Source organism: Macaca nemestrina, chromosome 9, assembly GCF_043159975.1.
Source record: "Macaca nemestrina isolate mMacNem1 chromosome 9, mMacNem.hap1, whole genome shotgun sequence".
Taxonomy (NCBI): domain Eukaryota; kingdom Metazoa; phylum Chordata; class Mammalia; order Primates; family Cercopithecidae; genus Macaca; species Macaca nemestrina.
In genome coordinates this window covers 85079477-85097755 of record NC_092133.1, presented here as the reverse complement: position 1 = coordinate 85097755, position 18279 = coordinate 85079477, and the positions used below count along the sequence as shown (strand labels likewise).

General features: G+C 37.9%; 1 protein-coding gene across 44 annotated transcripts in view; it reads left to right on the top strand.

Annotated features, from left to right (window-relative positions):
- LOC105486665 (protein tyrosine phosphatase non-receptor type 20) overlaps positions 1-18279 on the top strand; it is a 123713-nt gene that overhangs the window by 10109 nt on the left and 95325 nt on the right. Inside the window, exon 1 of one of the 44 annotated variants that reach the window (XM_011749673.2) lies at positions 802-950. The exons of the other annotated variants lie outside the window; for them this stretch is intronic. The gene's annotated coding sequence lies outside the window, so the exon portion shown is untranslated. Of the gene's footprint in view, positions 1-801; positions 951-18279 lie in introns of those variants that run through there. 44 annotated transcript variants of the gene reach the window in all.

The window sequence follows — 18279 nt, the reverse complement described above, 5'->3', positions numbered from 1 at the left end:
TAAATTATGCTGCTATAAAGACACATGCACACGTATGTTTATTGCAGCACTATTCACAATAGCAAAGACTTGGAATCAACCCAAATGTCCATCAGTGACAGATTGGATTAAGAAAATGTGGCACATATACACCATGGAATACTATGCAGCCATAAAAAAGGATGAGTTTGAGTCCTTTGTAGGGACTTGGATGCAGCTGGAATCCATCATTCTTAGCAAACTATCACAAGAACAGAAAACCAAACACCGCATGTTCTCACTCATAGGTGGGAACTGAACAATGAGATCACTCGGACTCAGGAAGGGGAACATCACACACCGGGGCCTATCATGGGGAGGGGGTAGGGGGGAGGGATTGCATTGGGAGTTATACCTGATGTAAATGACGAGTTGATGGGTGCAGCACAGCAACATGGCACAAGTATACATATGTAACAAACCTGCACGTTATGCACATGTACCCTACAACTTAAAGTATAATAATAATAAATAAATTAAAAAAAAAAAAAAGAAAAAAGAAAAAAAAAATTACCAGTGCTGGTGTTCCATTCTCAGAGACGCTGATTTTGTTGGTCTGGTGTGGCCTGGAATTGGGATTTTGGAAAGCTCTCCAGCTAATTCTAATATGCAGCTGAAATTGGGAATCATGCATTACACCATGCAGCTTCCTGGTGGTCTAAATTAATTTTCTCGTACGCCCGTAGATTGCCCTTCTGTAGACTGCTGTGACTGGGTTCCTTGCCTTCGTATATTCACTTATAGATATCTTAGTGTCTTTTCTTTCCACTCCTTCCTCAACTTTTAACAAATAGGTAAAGATTGCCAGACACTGTTCTTGGTGCCAGAATGACACAGTGATGACAGGGCAGACCAAGTTGCCAGCCTCATAGTACTTATACTGGGGGAGGTAGACAATAAACATGTGAGAAGATGCATATGGACTTACATCGGTAAGCAAACTTTAAGGTAATGAAAAGTGCTTTGGGGAAAAGTAAAGCAGGATGATAAATAGTGATCCCAGCAGCAATGCATGAGATTCCATTTGCTCCACATCTTCATCAGAACCACTTTGTATTGGATTGTGTTTGTGTGCTTGATTTCAGCATTTCTAGTAGGTATGTAGTAGTATTTCGTTATGGTTTTCCTTTGCATTTTTATGTTGGCCAGTTCATGAAAATACATCTTTTCATGTATTTATTTGCCATCTATGTTTCTTCTTTGGTGAAGTATCTGTTCACATCTTTCGACTATTTAAAATTGGGTCGTCCTCTTTTTGAGTTATAAGGGTCTATATATTTAGGATATAAGTCCTTCCTCAGATGTGTGTTTTGCAAATATCTTCTCCCAGACTGGGGCTTGACTTTGCATTTCTTAATGTTGTCTTCTGAAGAGCAGAAGCTTTTAATTATTTTGAAGTCGAGTTATCAATTATTTCTTTTGTGGTTTGTGCTTAGTGTCTTAAGAAATCTTTGTTTAATCCAGTGTCACAAAAGTTTTCCCTTAAGTTTTCATCTAGAAGTTTTATAGGTTTAGAAATTTGCATTTAGGTCTGTCATCTATTTTGAGTTGATTTTTGTACATAATGTGAATATGGGGTGAAGTTTATAATTCTGTGTGTGGATGTCTCATTTTCCCAACACACTTGTTGAAAGCACTATCCTATCCCCATTATATTATCTTGACACCTTTCCCCTCCTAAATCAATTGTTACTATGTGTGAACTATTTCTAATCTCTCTGTTCTTTCCTGCTGAGGTATATGTCTATTCTTATACCAGCACCACATTGGATATTCCATTCATAATTTCTCTTCATTATAGGGAGGTCCTAGTTAGTGAAATAAAGGAAGGAAAAGATATAAGCGTAACCAGATTAAAAAGGAAGAAATAAAATTGTCTTTATTTGCAGACAACATGATTGTTTATGAGGAACCTGAGGAATCTACAAAAAAGCTACTAGAAATAACATGACTTTGGCAAAGACACAGGATGTGAGGCCAATATACAAAAATCAATAGTATTTATCACTGGCAGTGAACAATTGGAAATTAAAACTTAAAAACACAATTGACAATAGTATCAAAAACATGAAAAACTGAGGGAAAAATCTAATGAAGTTCTGTAATATTTGAATACTAAAAACTATAAAACATTGAAGAGAGAAAGAAAACCAAATAAATGGAGAAATAAATCTATTCTATTTGATAATATTTTGTTAAGGGGTTTTTTTGCATATATATTCATGAGAGATACTGGTCTATAAAGATACTGGTCTGTAATATTCTTGATTTTGGAATCAAGGTTAATGGTGGTCTCATAAATTAGTTGGGAGTGTTCCCTTTTCTATTTTCTGGAACATTTTGTATAGGAGTGTTATTCTTCCTTAAAGGTTTGGTAGAGTTCAACAGGGAGGTGTCTGGGCCTAGAGTTTCCTTGTGTTAGTTTTATACCATCGACTCAAGTTTTAAAACTATATATGGCTATTCAGATTTTATGTGCTACTCAGTTCTTTTTGAGTGAACTTTAGTACTTTGTGTCTTTCAAGGAATTAGTTCCTTTCATCTATGTTATCAACTTTGGCATATAGTTGTTTGTAATACTTTCTTATTATCCTTTTAATGGCATTAACATTAGGATCTGTAGTGAAGTCCTCTTTTTCATTTCATTTCTGATTTTGGTTATTTGTGTATTCCATCTTCTCTGCCTCCCTTTTTCTCTCCCTCTATCTCTTCCTCTTCCACTTTCCTTCCCACCCCTTCCTTTCTTTCAATAGTCAGTCAAGAGCTGCACTGTTCAATAGTTATCCCTAGTCACATGTGTCTATTTAGATGTAAATTAATTTCAATAAAATTACATTGAAAATTGAGTTCCTCAGTCACACTGGCCACATTTTAAGTGACCAGGAGTCACAAGTGGCTTCCATATTGGAAGGTGCTGCTATATAGAATGTTTTCATCATTCTACAAAGTTCTACTGGACGTTGAGGGTCTAGAGGTTAGTAATTTTTCTTTAAATCTTTTCAGGGACCTGTTTTGGATTTCATTGATTTTTCTCTGTTGTTTTTTTATTTTCCACTTCATTGATTTTTTGCTCTTTATTATTTCCCTCTTTTTGCTTGCCTTGAATTTAATTTCTTTTTTAATTTCTTAAAGTAAGACCTTAGATTACTCATTTGAGGCCTCTATTGTTTCCTAATATAAATATTTAACGCTATAAATTTCTCTATCAGCACTGTTTTAGCTGCATCCATGAATTTTGATGTTGTATTTTTACCTTCATTCAATTCAGAATAATGTATAGTTTCCTTTGTCACTTCTTTGAATTTAGAGTTATTTAGAAATATATTCTTTAATTTCCAAATATTTGAGAATTTTAAAGATGTATTTCTTTGATTTATATTTTAATTCCATTTTAAAAGTGTTGTTCAGGTTTTCTGTCCTTATTATCTGTCTACTTGTCTCCAACATTGTTGTAGATTTTTCTGTTTTTTCATTTCAGTTTTCATTTTATCACTTTGGAAGCTATGTTGTTGGATACACACACATTTCGAATTCTTACGTATTATGTAATTCCCCTTTTTATTTCTGGAAATGTTTATCATTTTTTAAAGTCTATGTTGTCGATGTTAATATGGCCATTCTATATTTCTTTTGATCGGTATTTACATGGATTATCTTTTTTCCATTTTTAAAATTTATCATGTCTTTATAGGTAAGGTGGGTTTCTTGTAGACAGTATATAATTGGATCTCACTTTTCAAATCCTGTCAGACAATCCCTGACTTTTGATTTGGATGGCCAGACCGTTTACATTTAATATAATTATTGATATGATTAGATTGTAATCTGTTATCTTGCCAGGTTTGCGCTTGCCTTACCTGTGCTCTAATCTATTCCCTTCTTTTCCCATATTCTTTTGGTTTAAATGAGGCTTGCTTTACTTACTCAATTTTTTACTCCATTTTATCTCCACGCTGCCCTTTTCAGAGAAAAGCTTCTGCTTTTTCTCCTCCATGCTTCTTCTCCTTCTTTTTATTCTTTTTCTTAGTGGTTACTCTAGGCTATATAAGTTTGTCACAGTCTACCTTCAAATAATATATCATTTCACATATAGTATAATATATATACCTTACAGCAGTATGCTTCCATTATTTCCCACCCATACTTTGTGTTATGATTGCCATACATTTTACATCTGCATTCTTATAAACTCCACCATGTAATTGTCATTATTTTTGCTTTAGACAATTATCTTTTTAAATTCTTGTTCTCTTCACTCTTAAAAATCTTATTTTATAGACTACTTTTAGAATAGTTTTAGATTTATAAAAAATTGAGCAGATAGTACAGTAAGTTACCCTATACCCCCTCAGCCCCATGGTTTTCCCCATTGTTAATATGTTGCTTTTGTTTGGTACATTTGTTATAGTTAATAAACCAATATCCATAGATTAGTATTAACTGAAGTCTCTAGTTTACATTAAGGTTCACTAGTTATATTGTACATTTCTATGGGTTTTGACAAATGTATAATGTCATGTATCCACAATTATAGTATCATACAAAATAGTTTCATTGTCCTAAAAGTCTTCTGTGCTTCATCTATTCATTATTCCAGCTCAACCCCTGAACCCCTGCTAACCACTGATCTTTTTGCTGTCTCAAAAGCTTTGCTTTTCCTACAGTGTCATATAGTTGGAATTAAATAGTATGCAGCCTTTCAGATTGGCTTCTTTTGTTTAGAAACATTGATTTAAACTTTCTCCATATCTTATTATAGCTTGATAGCTTATTGTTTATCATTATATAGATAGATGCTCCTTGAAAGGGCCATATATGCAAAATAACCCCCAAATACAGAAGGAGCCAAGAAATCAAAGAATGAGGCAGGCATATCTAGTTTATTGGCAGAGGATGATTTTTAGGGGGAACTTATGGAGACCAATGTGTTCTTCGGCAGAAATGTGTTGTTTTAAGACAGGCAGATGTTCACACCATTACTCCCCAGACTCAGGGTTTATATACCATAGGGAAAGAGCATATATATGTTCCATAGACAATTAAAGACAACCCTCCAGAACAGGTAAGATTTCTCTATGTATCATAGCCTATAATTTGTGTGATAACATCAAGGTCGACATGTTCTTACGCTATGGATAGGAAATAAGGTAGGAATCAGGAGGCGTTTCCAGGACTGGGGTTCATCAGAAGTTGGAGTAGTGGATTAGCATCCAAAATGGAGTAACTTCTGTCTCCACAATGGATATATCACAGTTTGTTCAAATTATGAAGTACATCTTGGTTGCTTCCAGTTTTGTGTGATTATGAGTTAAGCAGCTATACACATTTGAATGCAAGTTTTGTGTGAATGTAAGTTTTTGGATTAATTAGGTGAATACCTAGGAGTACAGTTGCTGGATAGTATAGCAATAGTATGTGTAGCTTTGAAGGAATTTGCTTAAAGTGTCTTTAAAGTGGCTGTACCATTTTGCGTTCCCACTGACAATGAATGAGTGTTCCTGTTGCTCCATATACTCACCAGCATTTGCTATTGTCAGTTTTTTGTTTTTTAGTCATTCTAATAGGTATATAGTATTGTCTCATTGTTGTTTTAGTTTGCATTTCCAATAAGGACATATGATGCTAAGCATCTTTTCATATGCTTATTTGCCACCATTATAACTTCTTTTAGGAGGTGTCAGTTTAGATATTTTGCCAACTTTATTTTGTTTCTTTTACTTTTTTTTTTTTTATTTTACTTTAAGTTCTAGGGTATGTGTGCACAATGTGCAGGTTTGTTACATAGGTATACATGTGCCATGTTGGTTTGCTGCACCCATTAACTTGTCATTTACATAAGGTATATCTCCTAATGCTATCCCTCCCCTAGCCCCCCACCCCATTACAGGCCCTGGTGTGTGATGTTCGCCGCCCTATGTCCAAGTGTTCTCATTGTTCAGTTCCCACCTATGAATGAGAACATGTGGTGTTTGGTTTTCTGTCATTGTGATAGTTTGCTCAGAATGATGGTTTCCAGCTTCATTCATGTCCCTGAAAAGGACATGAACTCATCCATTTTTATGGCTGCATAGTATTCCACGGTGTATATGTGCCACATTTCCTTAATACAGTCTATCATTGTGGACATTTGGGTTGGTTCCAAGTCTTTGCTATTGTGAATAGTGCTGCATTAAACATACGTTTGCATGTGTCTTTATAGCAGCATGATTTATAAACCTCTGGGTATATACCCAGTAATGGGATTGCTGGGTCAAATGGTATTTCTGGTCCTAGATCCTTGAGGAATCACCACATTCTCTCCAGCACCTGTTGTTTCCTGACTTTTTAATGATCACTATTCTAACTGGTATGAGATGGTATCTCATTGTGGTTTTGATTTGCATTTCTCTGATGACCAGTGATGAGGAGCATTTGTTCATGTGTCTGTTGGTGGCATAAATGTCTTCTTTTGAGAAGTGTCTGCTCATAGCCTTCACCCACTTTTTGATGGGGTTGTTTGTTTTTTCTTGAAAACTTGTTTAAGTTCTTTGTAGATTCTGGATATTAGCCCTTTGTCAGATGAGTAGGTTGCAAAAATTTTCTCCCATTCTGTAGGTTGCCTGTTCACTCTGATGGTAGTTTATTTTGCTGTGCAGAAGCTCTTTAGTTTAATTAGATCCCATTTGTCAATTTTGGCTTTCGTTGCCATTACTTTTGGTGTTTTAGACATGAAGTCCTTGCCCATGCCTATGTCCTGAATGGTATTGCCTAGGTTTTCTTCTACGGTTTTTATGGTTTTTGGTCTAACATTTAAGTCCTTAATCCATCTTGAATTAATTTTTGTATAAGGTATAAGGAAGGAATCCAGTTTCAGCTTTCTACATACAGCTAGCCAGTTTTCCCAGCACCATTTATTAGATAGGGAATCCTTTCCCAATTTATTGTTTTCATCAGGTTTGTCGAAGATCAGATGGTTGTAGATGTGTGGTATTATTTCTGAGGCCTCTGTTCTGTTCCATTGGTCTATATTCTTTTTTGGTTCCATATGAACTTTAAAGCAGTTTTTTTCCAATTCTGTGAAGAAAGTCATTGGTAGCTTAATGGGGATGGCATTGAATCTATAAATTACCTTGGGCAGTATGGCCATTTTCATGATATTGATTCTTCCTATCCATGAGCATGGAACGTTCTTCCATTTGTTTGTGTCTACTTTTATTTTGTCAAGCAGTGGTTTGTAGTTCTCCTTTTTTTTTTTTTTTTTTGAGACAGAGTCTCGCTTAGTCGCCCAGGCTGGAGTGCAATGGCGCGATCTCGGCTCACTGCAAGCTCCGCCTCCCGGGTTCACGCCATTCTCCTGCCTCAGCCTCCCGAGTAGCTGGGACTATAGGCGCCCGCCGCCTCGCCCGGCTAATTTTTTGCATTTTTAGTAGAGACGGGGTTTCACCGTGTTAGCCAGGATGGTCTCGATCTCCTGACCTCGTGATCCGCCCGCCTCGGCCTCCCAAAGTGCTGGGATTACAGGCGTGAGCCACCGCACCCGGCCTGTAGTTCTCCTTGAAGAGGTCCGTCACATCCCTTGTAAGTTGGATTCCTCTTTGTAGGAATTGTGAATGGGAGTTCTGGTTTGTAGGAATTGCAAATGGGGGATGTGGCTGTTTGTCTGTTATTGGTGTATAGGAATGCTTGTGATTTTTGCACATTGATTTTGTATCCTGAGACTTTGCTAAAGGTGTTTATATCAGCTTAAGGAGATTTGGGGCTGAGACGATGGCGTTTTCTAAATATACAATCATGTCATCTGCAGACAGGGACAATCTGACTTATACTTTTCCTAACTGAATACTCTTTATTTCTTTCTCTTGCCTGATTGCCCTGACCAGAACTTCCAACACTATGTTGAATAGGAGTGGTGAGAGAGGACATCCCTGTCTTGTGCCAGTTTTCCAAGAGAATGCTTCCAGTTTTTGCCTATTCAGTATGATATTGGCTGTGGGTTTGTCATAAATAGCTCTTATTATTTTGAGATATGTTCCATCAGTACTTAGTTTATTGAGAGTTTTTAGCATGAAGGGCTGTTGAATTTTGTTGAAGGCCTTTTCTGCATCTGTTGAGATAATCATGTGGTTTTTGTCTTTGGTTCTGTTTATATGCTGGATTATGTTTCTTGATTTGCATATGTTGAACTAGGCTTGCATCCTAGGGATGAAGCTGACTTGATCATGGTGGATAAGGTTTTTGATGTGCTGCTGGATTCAGTTTGCCAGTACTAAGAATTTTCGCATGGATGTTCATCAGGGATATTGGTCTAAAATTCTCTTTTTTGTTGTATCTCTGCCAGGCTTTGGTATCAGGATGATGCCGGCCTCATAAAATGAGTTAGGGAGGATTCTCTCTTTTTTTATTGATTGGAATAGTTTCAGAAGGAATGGTACCAGCTCCTCTTTTTACCTCTGGTAAAATTTAGCTGTGAATCCGTCTGGTCTTGGACTTTTTTTGGTTGGCAGGCTATTAATTACTGCCTCAGTTTCAGAGCCTATTATTGGTCTATTCAAAGATTCAACTTCTTCCTGGTTTAGTCTTGGGAGGGTGTATGTGTCCAGGAATTTATCCATTTCTTCTAGATTTTGTCATTTATTTGCATTGAGGTGTTTATAGTATTCTCTGAGGGTAGTTTGTATTTCTGTGGGATCAGTGGTGATATCCCCTTTATCATTTTTTATTGCATCTATTTGGTTCTTATCTCTTTTCTTCTTTATTAGTCTTGCTAGTGGTCCATCAGTTTTGTTGATCTTTTCAAAAAACCAGCTCCTGGATTCATTGATTTTTTGAAGGGCTTTTTGTGTGTGTGTCTCTCTCCTTCAATTCTGCTCTGATCTTAGTTATTTCCTGCCTTCTGCTAGCTTTTGAATGTATTTGCTCTTGCTTCTCTAGTTATTTTAATTGTGATGTTAGGTTGTTGATTTTAGATCTTTCCTGCTTTCCCTTAAATGGACATTTACTACTATAAATTTCCCTCTACACACTGCTTTAAGTGTGTCCCAGAGATTCTGGTATGTTGTGTCTTTGCTCTCATTGGTTTCAAAGAGCATCTTTATTTGTGCCTTCATTTTGTTATTTACCCAGTAGTCATTCAGGAGCAGGTTGTTCAGTTTCCAGGTAACTGTGCAGTTTTGAGTTCTAATTTGATTGCACTGTGGTCTGAGAGACAGTTTGTTGTGATTTCTGTTCTTTTCCATTTGTTGAGGAGTGCTTTACTTCCAACTATGTGGTCAATTTTGGAATAAGTGCGATGTGGCGCTGAGAAGAATGTATACTCTGTTGATTTGTGGTGGAAGTTTTGTAGATGTCTGTTAGGTCCACTTGGTGCAGAGCTGAGTTCAAGTCCTGGATATACTTGTTAACTTTCTGTCTCGTTGATCTGTCTAATATTGACGGTGGGGTGTTAAAGTCTCCCATTATTATTTTGTGGGAGTCTATGTCTCTTTGTAGGTCTCTAAGGACTTGCTTTATGAATCTAGGTGCTCCTGTATTGGGTGCATATATATTTAGGATACTTAGCTCTTCTTGCTGAATTGATCCCTTTACTATTATGTAATGGCCTTCTTTGTCTCTTTTGATCTTTGTTGGTTTAAAGTCTGTTTTATCAGAGACTAGGATTGCAATCCCTGCTTTTTTTTTTTTTTCTTTCCATTTGCTTGGTAGATTTTCTTCCATCCCTTTATTTTGAGCCTATGTTTGTCTCTGCATGTGAGATGGGTCTCCTGAATACAGCACACTGATGGGTCTTGACTCTTTACCCAATTTGTGAGTCTGTGTCTTTTGATTGAGGCATTTAGCCCATTTACATTTAAGGCTAATATTATCATGTGTGAATTTGATCCTGTCATTATGATGTTTGCTGGTTATTTTGCCCATTAATTGATGCAGTTTCTTCATAGCATCGATGGTCTTTACAATTTGACATGTTTTTGCAGTGGCTGGTAGTGGTTGTTCCTTTCCATGTTTAGTGCTTCCTTCAGGAACTCTTGTAAAGCAGGCCTGGTGGTGACAAAATCTCTCAGCATTTGCTTGTCTGTAAAGGATTTTATTTCTCCTTCACTTATGAAGCTTAGTTTGGCTGGATATGAAATTCTGGGTTGAAAATTCTTTTCTTTGAAAATGTTGAATATTGGCCCCCACTCTCTTCTGGCTTGTAGGGTTTCTGCCAATAGAGCCACTGTTAGTCTGATGGGCTTCCCTTTGTGGGTAACCAGATCTTTCTCTCTGGCTGCCCTTAACATTTTTTCCTTCATTTCAACCTTGGTGAATCTGACAATTATGTGTCTTGGGGTATGTATCTTTGTGGTGTTCTCTGTATTTCCTGAATTTGAATGTTGGCCTGCCTTGCTAGGTTGCGGAAGTTCTCCTGGATAATATCCTGAAGAGTGTTTTCCAACTTGGTTCCCTTCTCCTCGTCACTTTCAGGCACACTTATCAAACGTAGATTTGGTCTTTTCACATAGTCCCATATTTCTTGGAGGCTTTGTTTGTTTCTTTTTATTCTTTTTTCTCTAAACTTCTCTTCTCACTTTATTTCACTAATTTGATCTTCAATCACTGATACCCTTTCTTCCATTTGATCAAATTGACTATTGAAACTTGTACATGCATCACGAAGTTCTCATGCCAAAGTTTTCAGGTCCATCCATTCATTTAAGGTCTTTTCTACACTGTTCTAGTTAGCAATTCATTTAATCTTTTTTTCAAGGTTTTTGGCGTCCTTGCAATGGGTTCAAACATGCTCCTTTAGCTTGGAGAAGTTTGTTATTACAGACCTTCTGAAGCATACTTCTGTCACCTCCTCAAAATCATTCTCTGTCCAGCTTTGTTCTGTTGCTGACGAGGAGCTGCGATCCTTTGGAGGAGAAGAGGCACTCTGGTTTTTAGAATTTTCAGCTTTTCTGCTGTGGTTTCTCCCCATGTTTGTGATTTTATCTACCTTTGGTCTTGGATGTTGATGACCTACAGATGGGGTTTTGGTGTGGATGCTCTTTTTGATGATATTGATGCTATTCCTTTCTGTTTGTTAGTTTTCCTTCTAACAGTCAGGTCCCTCAGCTGCAGTTCTGTTGGAGTTTTCTGGAGGTTCACTCCACACCCCGTTTGCCTGGGTATCACCAGTGGAGGCTGCAGGACAGCAAATATTGCAGAACAGTAAATAGTGCTGCCTGATCCTTCCTCTGGAAGCTTCATCCCAGAGGGGCACCACCTGTATGAGGTGTCAGTTGGCCCCTACTGGGAGGTGTCTCAGAGTTAGGCTACACGGGGGTCAGGGACCCACTTGAGGAGGCAGTCTGTCCATTCTCAGAGCTCAAACAGTGTCCTGGGAGAACCACTGCTCTCTTCAGAGCTGTCAGGGACGTTTAAGTCTGCAGAAGTTTCTACTGCCTTTTGTTCAGCTATGCCCTGCCCCCAGAGGTGGAGTCTATAGAGGCAGCCGGCCTTGCTGAGCAGCAGTGGGCTCTGCCCGGTTTGAGCTTCCTGCTGCTTTGTTTGCCTACTCAAGCCTCAGCAATGGCGGACGCCCCTCCCCCTGCCAGACTGCTGCCTCGCAGGTTGATCTGACTGCTGTGCTAGCAGTGAGCAAGGCTCTGTGAGTGTGGGACCCACTGAGCCAGCTGCGGGATGTAGTCTTCTGGTCTACTGTTTGCTAAGATTGTTGGAAAAACAACGGTATTAGGGTGGGAGTGTACCATTTTTGCAGGTACAGTCTGTCATGGCTTCCCTTGGCTAGGAAAGGGAAATCCCCCGACCCCTTGCACTTCCTGGGTGAGGCGACACCTCACCCTGCTTTGGCTTGCCCTCCGTGGGCTGCACCCACTGCCCAGCCAGTCCCAATGAGATGAACCAGGTACCTCAGTTGGAAATGCAGAAATCACCCGTCTTCTGCGTCGATCACGCTGGGAGCTGCAGACTGGAGCTGTTCCTATTCAGCCATCTTAGAAGGCATTTCTTGTTTCCTTTAAAAAAAAAAAGATTTCAACAGTTTTGGGGGAACAGGTGGTTTTTTGTTATATAGATAAGTTCTTTAGTTATAATTTCTGAAATTTTGGTGCACCCATCACCTGAGCAGTGTGTACTGGACCCAATGTGTATTCTTTCTATCACTTACCCCACTTCCCAACTTCCTCCTAAATACCCAAAGTCCATTATATCATTCTTATGTCTTTGCATCCTCATAGCTTGAGCTCCCATGTATAAGTGAAAATATATGATATTTGGTTTTCCATTCCTGAATTATTTCACTTAGAATAATGTTCTCCAACTCCACCAGGTTGCTGTACATGCCATTATTTTGTTCCATTTTATGGCTGAGTGGTATTCCATGGTGTATGTATGTGTATGTGTGTGTGTGTGTGTATATATATATATATATCTCACATTTTCTTTTCATTGGTATTTAGGCTTGTTCTTTATTTTTGCAATTACAAATTGTGTTGCTGTAAACATGCCTGTGCAAGTGTCTTTTCATATAATGACTTCTTTTCCTCTGGGTAGATACCAGTACTGGGATGGCTGGATAAAATGGTAATTCTACTTTTAGTTCTTTAGGGTATCTCCGTACTGTTTTCCATAGTGGTTGTACTGGTTTACATTCCTACCAGCAGTGTGAAAGAGTTCCCTTTTCACCACATCCATGCCAACATCTATTAATTTTTATTTTTAACTTATTGCCATTTTTTCAGGGGTAAGGTGGTATCTCACTGTAGTTTTGATTTGCATTTCCCTGATAGTTATATTGAGCATTTTTTCATATGTTTATTGGCTGTTTGTACAACTTCTTTTGAGAATTGTCTATTCATGGCCTTTGCCCACTTTTTGATTTTTTTTTTTCCTTTCTGATTTAAGTTCCTTTTTGATTCTGGAAATTTGTCCTTTGTTGGATACATAGTTTATGAATATTTTCTCCCACTCTGTGGGTTGATTGTTTACTCTGCTGATTATTTCTTTTGCTATGCAGAAGCTTTTAAGTTCATCAGGTCCTATCTACTTATTTTTGTTTTTATTGCATTTGTTTTTGGGTTATTGGTCATGAAGTCTTTGCCTAAGCCAATATCTAGTAGAGTTTTACCAATGTTATCTTCTGGAATTTTTATGGTTTCAGGTCTTAGATTTAAGTCTTTGATCCATCTTGAGTGGATTTTTGTATAAGGTGAGAGATGAGGATTCAGTTTCATTCTTCTGCATGTGGCTTGTCAGTTATCCCAGCACCATAAAGTGGGAAAAGGATACTTTCCCCACTGGTAAATCACAGAATTTGTTGAACAGGGTGTCCCTTCCCCATTTTATGTTTTTGTTTGCTTTGTCAAAGATCAGTTGGCTGTAGTTGGCTTTATTTCTAAGTTCTCTATTCTGTGCCATTGGTCTACATGCCTATTTTTATACCAGTGTGATGCTGTTTTGGTAACTATAGCCTTGTAGCATAGTTTGAAATGGAGTAATGTGATGCCTCCAGATTTGTTCTTTTTGCTTAGTCTTGCTTTGGCTGTATGGGGTCGTTTTTGGTTTCATATGAATTTTAGGGTTTTTTTCTCATTCTGTGAAGAATGATGATGGTACTCTGATGAGAATTGCATAGAATCTGTAGATTGCTTTGGGCAGTTTAATGATTTTCACAATATGGATTTTACCCATCCATGAACATGGTGTGTATTTCCATTTGTTTGTGTCATCAGTGATTCCTTTCACCAGTATTTTGTAGTTTTCCTCATGCAGATCTTTCACCTCCTTGGTTAGGTATATTACTAAGCATTTTATTTTTATTTTTTATAGCTGTTATAAAAGGGATTGAGTTCTTGATTTGCTTCTCAGCTTGGTTTTTGTGAGGTATAGCAGTGCTACCGATTTGTGTGCATTGATTTTGTGTCTTGAAACTTACAGAATTAATTTATCAGATCTAGGAGCTTTTTGGATGAGTTTTTAGTTTTTTCTAGGTATACAATCATATCATTGGTGAACAGTGACAGTTTGACTTCCTCTTTACCAATTTGGATGCCCTTTATTTCTCTTGTCTGATTACTCTGGCTAGGACTTCCAGTACTATGTTGAATAGAAGTGGTGAAAGTGGGCATCCTTGTCTTGTTCTAGTTCTCAGGGGGAATGCTATCAACTTTTCCCTATTCAGTATAATGTTGGCTGTGGGTTTGTCATAGATGGTTCTTACTACCTTGAGGTATGTTCCTTCTATGCCAGTTCTGCTGAGGCTTTTAATTATGATGGGATGCTGGATTTTGTCAAATGCTTTTTCTGCATCTGTTAAGATGATCATATGATTTTTAATTCTGTTTATGTGATATATCACATTTATCTTCTTATGTATGTTAAACTATCCCTCCATCCCTGGTATGAAACCCACTTGATCATGGTATATCATCTTTTTGATATGCTGTTGGATTCACTTAACTAGTATTTTGTTGAGGATTTTTGCATCTATGTTCATCAGGGGTATTGGTTTGTAATTTTCTATTTTTTTTTTATTATGTCCTTTCCTGGTTTTGGTATTAGGGTAATACTGGCTTCATAGAATTATTTAGGGAGGATTCTCTCTTTCTCTATTTTTTGGAATAGTTTCGATAAGATTGGTACCAATTCTTCTTTGAATGTCTGATAAAATACAGCCATAAATCCTTCTGGTCCTGGGCTTTCTGTTGTTGTTGTTAACATTTTTTTTTTTTTTTGTTATTACTGACTGAGTGTTGCTACTTGTTATTGGTCTGTTCAGAGTTTCTATTTCTTCATTTAATCCTGGAGGGCTATATATTTCCAGGAATTTATCTCCTCTAGATTTTCTGGTTTGTGTGCATAAAGGTGTTCATAGTAGCCTGGAATGAGCTTTTGTGTTTCCATAGTATCTGTTGTAATATCCTGTTTCGTTTCCAGTTGAATCTATTTGGATCTTCTCTCTCCTTGGTTAATCTAGCTAAAGGCCTATCAATTTTGTCGATCTTTTCAAAGAACCAGCTGTTTGTTTCATTTACCTTTTGTATATTTTGTTTCAATTTTATTTAGTTCTGCTCTGATCTTTGTTATTTCTTTTTTTCTGCTGGGTTTGGGTTTAGTTTGTTCTTGTTTCTCTAGTTCCTTGAGGTGTGACCTTAGAATGTCTGCTTGTGCTCTTTCAGACTTTTTGATGTAGGTATTTAATGCACTGAACTTTCTTCTTAGCACCACTTTTGCTGTATCCTAGAGGTTTTGATGTTATTTCACTATTATTGTTCAACTCAAAAAATTTTTAAATTCCATCTTGATTTCATTGTTGACCCAAAGATTAATCAAGAGCAGATTAATTAATTTCCATGTATTTGTATAATTTCAAGAGTTCCTTTTGGAGTTAATTTCCAGTTTTGTTCTACTGGGGTCTAAGAGAATACTTGATATAATTTTCATTTTCTTAAATTTATTGAGACTTTTTGATGTACTATTATATGATCTATCTTGGAGGATGTTCCATGCACTGAAGTAAAGAATGTATATTCTGCATTTGTTGGGTAGAATGTTCTGTAAATATATTTTAAGTCCATTTGTTCAAGAGTGTAGCTTAAGCCCATTGTTTCTTTGTTGACTGTCTTAATGACCTGTCCAGTGCTGCCAATGGAGTATCAAAATCCCTCAATATTATTGTGTTGCCATCTGTCTCATTTCTTTGGTCTCATAGCAATTGTTTTATAAATTTGGGAGCTCCAGTGTTAGGTGCATATGTTTTTAGGATTGTGATATTTCCCTGTGGGACTAATCTTTTTATCATTGTATAATGTCCTTTTTTTTTTTTTTTTTTTTTTTTTTACTGTTGCTGTTTTACAGTCTGTTTTGTCTGATATAAGAAAAATTATTTCTGCTTGCTTTTGGCTTCCATTTACATGGGATATCTTTTTCCACCCCATTACCTTAAGTTTATGTGAGTCCTTATGTGTTAGGTGCGTCTCTTAAAGAGAACAGTTACTTGGTTGGTCGATTTTTATCCATTCTGCCATTCTGTATCTTTTGAGTGGAGCATTTAGGCCAGCCACTTACAGTCAATGCTAGTATTGAGATGTGAGGTGCTATTTTATTCATCATGCTAGTTGTTGCCTTAATAACCTTTTTTTCATGATGTCATCATTTTATAGGCCCTATGAGATTTATGCTCTAAGGAGGTTCTTTTTTGGTGTATTTTGAGGTTTTGTTTCAAGGTTTAAAACTTCTTTAAGCATTTCTTATAGTGCTGACTTATTAGTGGCAAATTCTCTCAGCATTTGTTTATCTGAGAAATATTTTATCTCTCCCTCATTTATGAAGCTTAGTTTTGCTGGATGCAAAGTTCTTGGCTGACAATTATTTTGTTTCAGGAAGCTAAAGATAGGACCCCAATCCCTCTGGCTTGTAATGTTTCTGCTAAGTCTGCTGTTAATCTGATACTTTTTTCTTTATAGGTGGTCTCACAGCTCAAGATTCTTTTCTTCGCCTTGACTTTACATAACCTGATGACTGTGCCTAGGTGATGATCTTTTTGCAATGCATATCCCAAGTGTTTTTTGAGCTTCTTGTATTTGGATGTCTAGATTTCTAACAAAGCCAGGGAAGTTTTCCTCAACTATTCCTTTAAATACATTTTCAAAACTTTTAGATTTCTCTTCTTCCTCAGGAACATCTATTATTCTTAGTTTGGCCATTTAACATTTTCCCACATTTCTTGGAGGCTTTGTTCATTTTTTTAAAGTTCTTTTTTCTTTGTTTTTGTCTGATTGTGTTAATTCAAAAGCTGTGTCTTAGAGCTCTGAAGTTTTTTCTTCTACTTATTCTAGTCTGTTGCTGAAACTTTCCACTGCATTTTGTATTTCTTTAAGTGTGTCTTTCATTTCCAGAAGTTGTGATTTTTTTTAATATCTATTTCTCTGGAGAATTTTTCATTTATATGCTGTATTTTTTAAAAATTTCTTTTTTTTTTTTGACTTTTTTTCTGGTATCTCCTTGAGTAGCTTAATAATCAACCTTCTGAATTCTTTATGCGGCACTTCAGGGATTTGTTCTTGGCTGGGGAGCTGGTGTGATCTTTTGGGGCTGTTAGAGAACCATGTTCTGTCTTGTTACCAGAATTACTTTTCTGGTTCTTTCTCATTTGGGTAGACTATTTCAGCAGAGAGATCTGAAACTCAAGGCCTGATGTTCAGATTCTCTTGTCCCATGGGGCGATCATTTGATGTGGTGTTCTCCCCATTCCCTTAAGGATGGTACTTCCTGAGGGCTGGACTGCAGTGATGGTTATTGTTCTTCTGGGTCTAGCCACCCAGCGGGGCTACCAGGCTCTGGGCTGCTGCTGGGGGATGTCTGCAAAAAGTCCTATGATGTGATCCGTCTTCAGGTCCCCCAGCCGTGGACACCAGCACCTGTTCTGGTAGAGGTGGCAGGGAAGTAAAGTAGACTCTGAGAGTCCTCGATTGTAGATAATGTTTACTGTTCTGGCTTTCTTGAATGCTGGTTATGCTACAGTGAAGTTGTCAAGTGGATACACTTAGGACCTCTGGTTAGCCAGGATGTTTCAGGTAGTGGAATTAGGTGTTGACTTCCCCTTCCTAGGATCAGGATTATTCTGTTATGTGTTGCTGTAATGGCCTGAGTTGGTTGGCCTCTAGCCAAGAGGTGGAATTTTCAGAAGAGCACCAGCTATGATACTAGTACGGGGCTCTAAGTCTGCCCTAAGACGGCCAGGGTAAGTATTTTTGTTTCTCAGGTGCTGGGGGCAGAGTTCAGGGGATAAAGTTCCCCAGAGTTTCTGTGTTTTGTGTTCAGCTACCAGGGCAGGTAGGGAAATGCCATCAGGTGGCAGCAGATTAGGCAGGTCTGGTTTCAGACTCTCCTTGGGCGGGGTTTGCTGAGGCCACTGTGGGGTCTGGGAGTTGGTTCTTCGGCCAATGGGATTATGTTCCATAGGGAATCTTGACCACCTCTGCTGTATTATATAGTTTGCCAGGGAAGTCAGGGATAGCCAGTAGCAAGAGGCCTGACTCATTTCCCATGCAGTTGGCAAGCCCACATATTCTGCAATGCCCCGCTCAGACCTTGCCCCTGCTCTGTTGGTGGCAGTTCTTGTACTCCTGCACTTGCTTATATCTGCAGCAGCTCCTGCTCCTTCCTCAGACTCTACTCCAGAAAATGTGTGCCCAGTCGAAACCACTACCAATTTCATCCGGGAGCTTTCTTCACCCCACAACACTTCCACAATTCTGCTGGTTGCCTTCCTCAAGGGCCCCAGTGAGATATAGTCAG